General features: G+C 42.1%; 1 pseudogene; it reads left to right on the forward strand.

The window, feature by feature from the left end:
• Nucleotides 1–10,209: 10,209 nt before the first annotated feature.
• Nucleotides 10,210–10,329, forward strand: LOC126459676 (5S ribosomal RNA; annotated as a pseudogene).
• The last annotated feature ends 2,183 nt before the right edge of the window (nucleotides 10,330–12,512 follow it).

Raw genomic sequence — 12,512 nt, forward strand, 5'->3', positions numbered from 1 at the left:
CTACGGGAATACCTAGCAAAATCTCCAACAGCATATGACGTCGAGTCATGGTAGAGCAATATGAAGGGATGTATACAAAGAGTAGCTTATGAAGCAGTATATAAGAAGAAAAAGGTCAGAAGAAGAAGAGAATTAAAAATATGGAATACAGAAATTCAAGAGGCTACCAAGAAAAAACAAAAGCCATATCAACTCCTGCTACAAAAGAGAGCACAATGAAGAAAGTAGCAGTATTGGGAGAAGCGGAGCCATGCTAACCAGGTAATAAAAATAGCACATCAAGTCTCTTGCGATAAATTAATCATAAATACCGACCAAATGTACATGAAAAGCAGAACCTTGCATATGAAATGTTAAATAAAATAAATCAAGCACAAAGAGATAATTCTATAACTAATGAATGACTGTGGATACAACATTATAAGAAGTTATGGAAGTGAAACTGCTGCGCTAAATATAGAATGCTTAGCACCCTATTTTAACAATATACAGTACATTTAGTAGTCTAGTATGAGGTTCAACACATTCTGGGAAGTCTGAAAAATCACAAGCTTTGTAACTCAGATGGAATAAATGCTGAACTTATTAAGTACAGAGGGCGTTGTGTGAATTAAGACTGTTACATTTACTTAACGCATGGTGGCGAAGTTATAAAAATCCCTGATGATTGGGAAACTGAGGGGGTAATAATTTAAAAAAAAAAAAGAAATGCATTTGAAATTTCAGATTTACAAACCTAACGAATACAGTTTGTAAAGTTTACACTAAAGTCGCTTGAAAGTTACAACAGACGCATGTTTTGGAGAAGAGAAAATTCCGTTTAGGACAGGACGCTTGTGCAGCGAGAATATTTTTAGTATCAAAAGAATTTAAAAAAACAACGAGAAGTCATTTTAGAAACAGATGTTGCTTTCATTGATTTCGAAAAAGCATCTGATTCCAACATTAGAAAAAGATTATGGGCAATAATGGTCAAGCGAGGATAACCCATGAGTCTTATACAGGTAACCAAAAGCATATATGAAGACAACAAAATAATCATGAATACAGTCCCTGGGAAAATAGATAATACAATAATAAATCAAGGTGTAGATAGGGACGTAGCATGTCACCGACTTTAGTTAATATTTATGTTGAAGAACTCGTAAGAAACTGGAAGAAGGAAGTCCATGAAGGTATACAGTTGGAAAGGAACTACCTTCTAAATGCTATGCTGTGTGCAGAAGATGAAATTTTATTAAAAATGACAGAGATATTCTTAGAACACTCTGTGTATAAGTTATTTGAGACAGAAAGCTAACAGTACAAACTAAAAATGTTTGCTATTAAAAAAAAGTTACGATTCACTATGGAAAATTTCCAGTTTTATCTAAGACTGATATGGAAAACAAGGTATGTGAGCAAATCTTCAAGTTGTCCATAAGTCTGGACATAGGCAAGGACATAGACAGCCAAGAAATTTCAACGTATATGTGGCCCTATAAACAAATCTCTGAAAAATAAAGTTAGAAAAGACGCAAAATTGGAACCGTATAAAACAATGGTAGTGCCTGTGCTACATTATGGCAGCGAATCCTGGACTGACAGAAAAAAAGATAACATAAAGTCAACAGAAACGACATTCTTAAGAACTGTCAAAAATTGCACAAGGGCGGACCACATAAAAAATCGCGACATCTGGGCAGAACTGAGAATTCATAATTTGTATGAGAAGTTTGTAGAATAGAGGGTAGAATGAAGACAGCACCTCAAGTGGGTGGATGAAGACTGACTTCGAGTCGTTGCAAACAAGCACAATTTCTCAGGAAGAAGAGCTGTAGGACGGACGAGAAAGAGATCGAGTTAATTAATTGCCTAAGCCTTGAAATGCAGAAGATGATGATGTTAATCCATATTAAAACAGATTGTTATGCAAGTTGTGAAACAAACAAAGGAAATTGCTACTGCTGACGATTGAAGGTGTGCATATTTGTGTACCTACAAAGAACTAAATTTGTTTCACTGAAATACATATGCTTGAGAAGACATGTGCCACAGCTAAACAGTCTCCTCAAGGTACGTCGTGGTCGCAGGCCTCCTGTGCGATTTCATATCGTACCTTAAAAGAAATACATATTTTCTAAGTAGCAGATCAGGTAGGTATGACTTATGTTACTAATATAGAGCATAAATACGTATATACACAATCACTTACAGATACATAATTGTAATTAAGTGTTCAAGCCACATTTCGAATTTTCATATACGAGTATAACTAATGAGGTTAGGTCGAGCATTAAGGAATATACTTATAATGAGAGGAAGAACAAACAAACTACTGCAAGATTTCATAATCAAGGAACAAAAATTAACAGAGGAAAGTGTAGTCACTTGGAAAACAACAGTCATACGAAAAACAAACGAAATCAAACATATTATTATAAAGCATCTTTCATCTACAATAAGCAAAGCGCAAAGCATAGATGACACCACAGTTGAGGCATATCGTGAGTACTCCTTATTACTGCACTTGAGACGAGCACAACAGGGCCCAAAAATGGTTAAAATGGCTCTGAGCACTATGGGACTCAACATCTGAGGTCGTAAGTCCCCTAGAACTTAGAACTACTTAAACCTAACTAACCTAATGATACCACACACATCCATGCCCGAGGCAGGATTCGAACCTGCGACCGTAGCGGTCGCGCGGTTCCAGACTGAAGCGCCTAGAACCGCTCGGCCACCCCGGCCGGCAGGGCCCAAAAGGAAGGGTGGCTAATGTACGGATGTTCGCCGAGGAGGTGGCCTTGTCTATAAGCGACTTAGGGGAATTTTTACTGACGCAGTTCACTTGAAGTCATCATACACCACTTCACGCAAAAGCCACTCCCACACACTGGCAAAACAGCCACGCCAATAGCTTTCGCCTTATACTTATCAATTCCCTTCAGTACCTGTTTGTCTCCATCAAATTGTATGTATTTCGTTATTATCAAGAATCTCGTACTAGCGTCATTGGTAGCCAATGCAGAATTCCTTCCTTTACGACTCATTTTAAAAGGAGTTCCTATCAGCAATGTTTATGGCCCCTAATAACGGAAATATTTCATACGTACCTAATGATTACTCGGTTCCGGCAGGTATTGTATGCTTTCTTTACAAGTGAAAAGTTTTATTCAAACCATTAAGAACTAGCGTGAGGCACTTGGTGATGGCAAGCAACAGTGTCCATAGTGCTCTCACTATTATCGTACTAAAATCTGTGCCGCTGTGTAAAACCAACAGACAGGCAAAATGTCTTCTGAACTCATGATCTCGTCCCAAAGGGCAGCGAGTAAGTCTTTCTGTACCTTCTGCCGTCATTTTGTGATACCATGACTAATAACGAGATATAATTTTTCCATTCTTTTACGATATTGTTATTCATATATACATTTCTGAAGACGTAGGATATTTTTTCATTTGGTTAAATAGTGTAGAGCATGAAGTGTGACTATGTTTACTTTGCTGTTTTATTTCTGTGTTCCTTATGTAAAGACTTGGATTTGTTCTGATTATCTTTCCAATAGTTTTATTAAATGTATTATGTGAAACGGAATACAATAGGCAGAAGTGTTGTAAGAACTGTGGAGCGAGAGAGGTATCGATACTTGTCGGGCCGAACAGTGTGTGGCATTCAGTCGCCGAGTTGCGGATGGCGCGTGAGCGTGGCGATACGAAAGCAAGTATGGTATGCACCAAGGGTGAGTGTTTAACCTGATGTTAATGCCGGACTTCGCGTGTTAGACACGGTTTGAAACGTGACTTTACGATGGATATTCTAAACGGACGTTGTATTACTCGAACGCTGTTGGTTTTTGCAGAGTAATGCTTATGGCAATGACAATGCACTTGTAAACAGACAGTGTTATCGTCGGTTTAGAATTGAACTGCATTACATAATCTTTGAATTTAATATTGCTCATTTTTCTTGACTACGGAATATAACGTATGCTAAAAACAAAACAGTCAATGTGGAAACTGTGAACTGTGTTGCTTCGTAAGTGACTGTTTTCGTGAGATCAGTGTTATCGTAACCACGAATATTAACAGCAGATGGACTGTCTCACTTCGCAATTGGCAAATTATAGCAAATGGAATGTTAATTTGAACACGTCATGGGGACTGTGCCAAACTATCGTGTGTGAAAATTACAGTTGGACTAATGCGACCTTCAGGTGCTGCATAAACAGTTATTTTGTTCCGGCCTATAACAAATAGATGCTACGCAACTTTTTACCACCGCCAGCCGAAACAGGATATAAGAAAAAGAAGATATATTAATGCCAGGGACACGACTGGGCCGGCCAGAGTGGCCGAGCGGTTCTGGGCGCTACAGTCTGGAACTGCGCGACCGCTACTGTCGCAGGTTCGAATCCTGCCTCGGGCATGGATGTGTGTGTTGTCTTTAGGTTACTTATTTTTAAGTAGTTCTAAGTTCTAGGGGACTGATGACCTCAGAAGTTAAGTCCCATAGTGCTCAGAGCCATTTGAACCATTTGACGCGACTGGATGAACTTCCAGGATTCACATCAGCAACTGCAAACTGCTTCTCCGCCGTCGCCACATCACGCCGACTCAGAACATATAAGATTCAAAATGATTCCTCTCTTCGAGGAAGTCACAACTGCAAACCATTTAATTTATTTTTGCTTTGTAATTGACTCTCTCTTAATGTTTCTCTCCGTAAAAAAAGTATAGTAGTGTATTGTAAAGACAGTTCACCTTCTGTAATTGTTGACCCCAACACTAACAGTAGTTATTGCCATCATTTATTTGTTTTTGCTTTTCATTGTATTTGTACTAGTCGTTGCATGTGTTTTGTGCGTCCTTTGGAAGGGTGTGCTTCGATGTGTATATACAGTAGTTTAGGTGAAACGTGTTGTACTGTGAAATGCGGCTAGACGTGTAAGTTGAGTCATCTGCCATTGAAGTTATTTAGACCGACCAATTACAAAGAAGTAGCTTATTCGGCATTGGTTCAAGTTAGCGTATTTGAATCTAGCAGCTGTGAAAGTACGTGATCTTTGTTTACATGCCACTTAAATGGTTCAAATGGCTCTAAGCACTATCGGACTTGACATCTGAGGTCATCAGTCCCCTAGACTTACAACTACTTAAACCTAACTAACCTAAGGACATCACACACATCCATGCCCGAGGCAGGATTCGAACCTGCGACCGTAACAGTTGCACGGTTCCGGACTGAAGCGCCTAGAACCGCTCGGCCACAACGGCCGGCTATGTCACTTAACGTCATGCTTTCATCCATTCACGTTTAGATGCAAATTTATCTGGGTTTAACGGTTACTGGTATCCAGAATTACAGTATACTGTGTGATTATTTATTAAATTAGCTTCAGATTGATTTACTGTTTTCCACTATCAAAGGATTTTATTATCAGAATTTTAACATGATTGGGAAACTTCTCATGTAGAGGTTTTCTTTTGAAGTTTCCGGAATTAAAACGGATTCTTCGGGTTTATACAATATTAATTTACTTCATGCAGTTTTTCTTTAAAAATTTTCTGGTTACAAATTCACGGTCATAGTAAATCTCCTGGAAACGTTTGTCTGCTTAATATCCAGCGATGGCAGACCTGATTTCGTGGCTCTTCTGTGCGTGACCTTTCCCATAGCATCTTGTCAATGGAGCATGCAGCCAGCCGACCCCGGATGACGTCAGGGCAAGAACCGTCCCTAGTCGCACCTGAAGACGGCATGCGTGACACCAGGAACTTGCCGCTGGTGACTAATCACCTCGCGTGCCTCTGCGTACAGACACGCCGAAAGGCAGGGGCAGCGTACGCTGTGGTCAGCTGACAACTGAGATCGTTTCGTTAACGACATTCAAGGAGAGCCGAGCGCAGTTGGCTTTGGGAGAGACTCGTCTCGCCCCGGCGGAGTCGCCGTAAGTCTGGCCTCACAACAGAGCGAGTCAATGTCGATGGGAGCATTGGCCACCCCTGAGCTGCGGACCGTGAGCTGTCTGCCCGGCTTGCAGCGACTAGCCTCACAAGCCATAACAGCGTCCTCAGTTTTACCGGAGTAAGCTACAAAAGTGGTATAATTTGTATCAAATGGTCTCTTATTACTTTATAATTTCCCTGTTCAGACAAAGGTAGCCACAATTACTGTAACCTATTAGTACACATTGTAATGGCTCTTTATTTACGTGACCATTACGGCACTCCAACCCCAGTTCTCGATACCAGTAATATCGTACTACTTTTCTGCGAAGTAACAGACATATTTTTGTGACAATATTCACATTTGGTTTTATTAATGTTTAAGTACTCCGATGCATCGATGATTTCTGTGAGACTGTCATTATCTTTGGCTTACTTGTAACCGTTTTGGCGCGAATGCACACAGAGCAGTCTTTGTTTCGCTTTGCAGAAGTTAAGTTGTTATTTCGCTTTGTAAAAGAACAGTAAAGTCTTGTGTTTGGTTAAAGTGGAAATAAATATATGAAGATTGATACAAAACTGTTTTTTTGATGATGTGACAATTAAGAAGAAGTATATGTGAAATTACAAGACGTTTAATAAAAATGTGGATCGTGAACACCAAGTCAAAAAGTATTTCTACCATACCATTGTTCTGATGTGGGATTGTTTGATCATTAAGAATTTCCTGAAAAACGCATTTGTTAGGTCTTCAAATATTGCTAAAATACAGATCTGTACCATCTAGCAGTCCCAGTGGAATCACCCAAGAATCAACAAGATGAACCATAGCAACTTCGAAGAAATCTACGTGGCAATCCATTCAAGATAAGTGCCAAAATTAATGACTTTTTTACAGTGACTTCATTATTTCCATTATGACGATAGCATCCACAGTCAATAACTTTGTTGTTGCCCGATAAAGCGAACATATGCTGCGTGAGCAGCATTACTAATCTGATTTCTAACCTACTTTGCAAGTGGTGGTATTGTTAGAACATATATCTAACAGGGCATTACATACATGTATCTTTCTTATCTCAATATTCATACGTGGTGGTCCAATTTTTCTCCGTTCCTCCTTTTTCTTCCACCTTTTTGTCAGTCTCACATCATCACCCGATATCTTTTAACATCAGGGATCAAAGCTTGGAGATTCCTCCATCAGATTCTCACCAATGAATCAAACAAATCAATTCACTTCTTAAAGGCAAACATCGTCACATATTTTTCATAATGAATTTTCTCTCTGAATTGGAGTCTACGCTGATATGGAATTGCCTGGCGGATTAAAACTGTGTCCCACTGCAGAATGAATTTTCTCTCTGCAGCATATAGAAAACTGTGTGCCACTGCTGAACGAAAACTCATACCTGAAACAATCCCTCAGGCTGTGTCTACGCCAACTCTCCGCAATATCCTTTCTTCCCAAAGTACTAGTCCTGAGCGCAACAGTTGTTGTAACCTTGATATCCTTGTTACTGTCACTCAGACGGAGTTAACTTTCGAGCCGGTCCTTCACATGTTCTGTCGGAGACAGATGTGCCTATCTTGCTTGCCACTGGCATACCACTACATCACGTAGACCACACGTTCCATTTGAGGATGAGCATTGTTCTGTTGAAAACAGAGCGATGTGGCGCAGTGGTTACCACACTGGACTCGCATTCAAGAGGACGACGGTTCAAACCTGCGTCCGGCCATCCTGATTTAGGTTTTCCGTGATTTCCCTAAATCGCTTCAGGCAGATGTCTGGATGGTTCCTTTCCGATGGGACCGGTGACCTCGCCGTTTGGTCTCCTCCCCCAAATCAACCAACCAACCGGTTGAAAATTGGTAACACGATACTGTTGTGTGATAGGTAACACATAAAGAAGCAAGCTGTCCTTGACGCCCTCGACCACTACCAGCCGTGACCTGAAGTCATACCCGATGGCTCACCACATCATGACCCCAAACGTAACACCGCTGTGCTTCTCTAAAACATTGAAAGCACTGGATCCTTCCCCGAGTCGCCGACGGAGGTCATGCGGGGCAGTGCAGAAAGGTGAGTCATTACTGAACGCAGTGCGACACCGTCCATCAGCAGTCCATGCTTCCTGGTCTTGGCACCACTCCAAACGTAGCCGTTTGTGTCGTAGTGTTAACGGAGTCCTATTCGTGGAGCAGTAATTCCAAGTTCGGCGGCTGCTTGTCTCCGACCAATGGAGAGGAATGACATAGAATCCAGAGATTCCAGTAATTGGTCGAGGATGGCAGCCGCAGATGTGAAGGAATTTAGACGTGCGCCGTGCACAACATGGTGTTACTCTTTTGTGGTAATCAAACATCGTCGACTGGAACCTTGACGAGTATGCCAGCCCCACGTTCCTATGCAGTCCAACACCTGGATGCCCCACAAATCTGGATATCACACAGTTTGACCAGTCGGCCAAACGGAATACCACAATGAGAGCCATTTGAAACTCTGATGATCCACACGGCCCTTTATACTGTACCAGGCCTGGTAACACGAACGAAGCTAATGCACTTTGGTGGCCATTCTACCTACCACACCAAATTGCAGCTCTAATCATATATATACACGTTGATGGTGTGTATCTGTATGAAGTTGCATTGACATCAGTCTATGTCTTCTGAATGTTTCACTTTTTTTCTCAGGAGTGTGTTTGGAGTGGTTGTCTTAGATGCTTTATCTACACTCCTGGAAATTGAAATAAGAACACCGTGAATTCATTGTCCCAGGAAGGGGAAACTTTATTGACACATTCCTGGGGTCAGATACATCACATGATCACACTGACAGAACCACAGGCACATAGACACAGGCAACAGAGCATGCACAATGTCGGCACTAGTACAGTGTATATCCACCTTTCGCAGCAATGCAGGCTGCTATTCTCCCATGGATGCTGGATGTAGTCCTGTGGAATGGCTTGCCATGCCATTTCCACCTAGCGCCTCAGTTGGACCAGCGTTCGTGCTGGACGTGCAGACCGCGTGAGACGACGCTTCATCCAGTCCCAAACATGCTCAATGGGGGACAGATCCGGAGATCTTGCTGGCCAGGGTAGTTGACGTACACCTTCTAGAGCACGTTGGGTGGCACGGGATACATGCGGACGTGCATTGTCTTGTTGGAACAGCAGGTTCCCTTGCCGGTCTAGGAATGGTAGAACGATGGGTTCGATGACGGTTTGGATGTACCGTGCACTATTCAGTGTCCCCTCGACGATCACCAGTGGTGTACGGCCAGTGTAGGAGATCGCTCCCCACACCATGATGCCGCGTGTTGGCCCTGTGTGCCTCGGTCGTATGCAGTCCTGATTGTGGCGCTCACCTGCACGGCGCCAAACACGCAAACGACCATCATTGGCACCAAGGCAGAAGCGACTCTCATCGCTGAAGACGACACGTCTCCATTCGTCCCTCCATTCACGCCTGTCGCGACACCACTGGAGGCGGGCTGCACGATGTTGGGGCGTGAGCGGAAGACGGCCTAACGGTGTGCGGGGCCGTAGCCCAGCTTCATGGAGACGGTTGCGAATGGTCCTCGCCGATACCCCAGGAGCAACAGTGTCCCTAATTTGCTGGGTAGTGGCGGTGCGGTCCCCTACGGCACTGCGTAGGATCCTACGGTCTTGGCGCGCATCCGTGCGTCGCTGCGGTCCGGTCCCAGGTCGACGGGCACGTGCACCTTCCGCCGACCACTGGCGACAACATCGATGTACTGTGGAGACCTCACGCCCCACGTGTTGAGCAATTCGGCGGTACGTCCACCCGGCCTCCCGCATGCCCACTATACGCCCTCGCTCAAAGTCCGTCAACTGCACATACGGTTTACGTCCACGCTGTCGCGGCATGCTACCAGTGTTAAAGACTGCGATGGAGCTCCGTATGCCACGGCAAACTGGCTGACACTGACGGCGGCGGTGCACAAATGCTGTGCAGCTAGCGCCATTCGACGGCCATCACCGCGGTTCCTGGTGTGTCCACCGTGCCGTGCGTGTGATCATTGCTTGTACAGCCCTCTCGCAGTGTCCGGAGCAAGTATGATGGGTCTGACACACCGGTGTCAATGTGTCCTTTTTTCCATTTCCAGGAGTGTATATAGGGAAACTTTCCAATGTGCGCGGAAAATCAAATGGCGTACAAGTAATACTGAAAGTAGCCCTTAAGCTATGTAACATTTTCATACAAGTGAATATTTATGGAGGTCGTGTTGCTTTTCTATAGCTCACTGCAAGCGGCCTTGTCACGTTGTTAACACTGGTTCCCGCCCGATCACCGAAGTTAAGCAACGCTGAACCCGACTAGTACTTGGATGGGTGACCATCCGGGGAACATTGGGTGGCGTTGGTACTACAGACACGCAAGCCACCAAAGTGGCGTCCAATTGAGAGACTTACACCAGATCGTGCTGCCACATAACATTACAGCTCACTAACAAGAAGTCAAAATCATATGAAGCTAATTCATACGTAAACAAATCACACTGAAAAGATTACACGTCAAAAAAGGCTTCGTGGATCTGATTCCTACAAACGAAGCAATTCGATTGTGAAAAGTGTGTAAACGTTTAGCACAGCAACTGATAGAGATTAATATCTTCAGAAACATTCCACTCCTTTCCGCGATCGGCTGACACGGTTGCTGGGTGAATGTTGGTGAGCGAATGTGGCGTACTTTTCCTGGTATTGCGTGTAGTCAACATGAACCTGTATGTCTCCCGCACGGATTCTGTTTTTGCCGTCAGCACGCAGTAGCTCAGTCGGGTCTCAGAAAGTTCCTACTTTGAAACAAAATTAATGTTAATTATTGACTAAACAATTCTACAAACAAAAACCCGACGATAAAATTTCGGCTTATCTATGGTTACTGCAGGCAACGCTTATATGCGCATTGAAAATTGACCAAGAAGTTAAAAATTTCATACATCATATTTACCTAGAAACATAATCATTTGTCAAAAAATGAACCTAGATATAAGAAATATTGCATTGTGTAGCATAAACCTTCGAACATGAGGCAAGCGGAACGACAGTCACAGAGGGGAGTTATTGACTGAGAGCATCACGCTTAGAACCTACTTGGTATCTAAGGTGGGTAGGGGCGGGCCTGGGGAGTTGGGGAAGCAATATAGGTAAACCTGATATGTAACTGATATGTAATCATTTGCGTAAGCACATTTATATCTGCTCACTGTACTTGCGTACATAAGTGTAATTTTTTTCTCTCGGTGGATAGATACCATCAAAATGACTGATGTAAACTGTACTAAAAGATACCTCATTCATCAGCATGATCAAAAAGATTTCTTACACAGTTTACTGCTGTTTCTCTGGTACTACTGAAATCGATTGGGGTACATGGAAGTCAGAATAATGATGCATTTACACTAGCAAGTCGCTTGCAGAAGTTATTGCGAACCGCTTGCAGCTGTGTTTACACAGCACCGCAAGAATTAAGCAAGATTCTTCCGCAAGTGCTTTGGCAAGAAACTTGCGTCAACAACTTGCTGATACTGTTTACATAAGCTTTCAGTACCACTACGAGTGTGAGCCGAAATATAAAATGACAATTAGGCCGGTGAGTATGTTGCAGCCCTTGTAATTGTAATGAAAAACGTGAAAAAGGAAAAGAAAGGTATTTGGGTTAGAGAGTGGATAATGAGGAGATCGCAAAATGGTGCATATAAACCTTTTGCAAGGACTTTGACTCGAGAGCATGGATATTTTTGAAAACTTTTGCAGAATGTCCTCAAATGATCTGTTGGCGTTAATAGCGCCGATAGACTATATTTGACATGCAACAAAACATTTCAATTTTGAAATAAACTATAGTGTGCACAACACAATTTCCACAAGGAGCTGTGGAGGTCAAGAAAGGATCACAACCTACCTTTGAGTTTCTTTACAAAAATTCTTTCCTTCATTGCAATTTTGAAAATAACTGTATTCCACAAGGAGATCCAGGTCAGGTAAGGAATTGAAACCTACTTTCGATTTCTTTGCAAAAATCCTTACTTTGTACAATTTTGAATTATTTTGCACAGTACAATTAAAGCTTCCACAAAGACTTGTGTAGGCCGAGAAACTCACCACAACCTACCATTCAGTTTCTTTATGAATTGTCTTTCATTTGTTATTAATATATATATCTGAACGAATTTGTGGGTAATTATTTTGGCACAGAATTGGAATATGGCAACTTCTCATACAATCAGTGTTAGTGAACCATATTTAAGTTTCTAGCTAATAATGATACATATTTAATTATTTAGCATTTACTGTTCCTATATGTGAAACATTTTTTAAAAATCAATTTCTGAAGATTTGTTATTTGTAAGACCTTAACAAAAGCCACAAAGTACACATTCCAGTGAGCCTAAATTCACCAATCATTACAGGTTTACCCAGCCATTTTTTTGTAAGGGTGGAAAGGTTATTCAATAAACACTACGTTCTGAAAATAAAATAATGTTTTAATTCGGTATCATACAGATATTATATTATCATTATTCTACGTTTATAAAATCTGTAACG

This window comes from Schistocerca serialis, chromosome 2, assembly GCF_023864345.2.
Source record: "Schistocerca serialis cubense isolate TAMUIC-IGC-003099 chromosome 2, iqSchSeri2.2, whole genome shotgun sequence".
Classification (NCBI taxonomy): Eukaryota; Metazoa; Arthropoda; class Insecta; order Orthoptera; family Acrididae; genus Schistocerca; species Schistocerca serialis.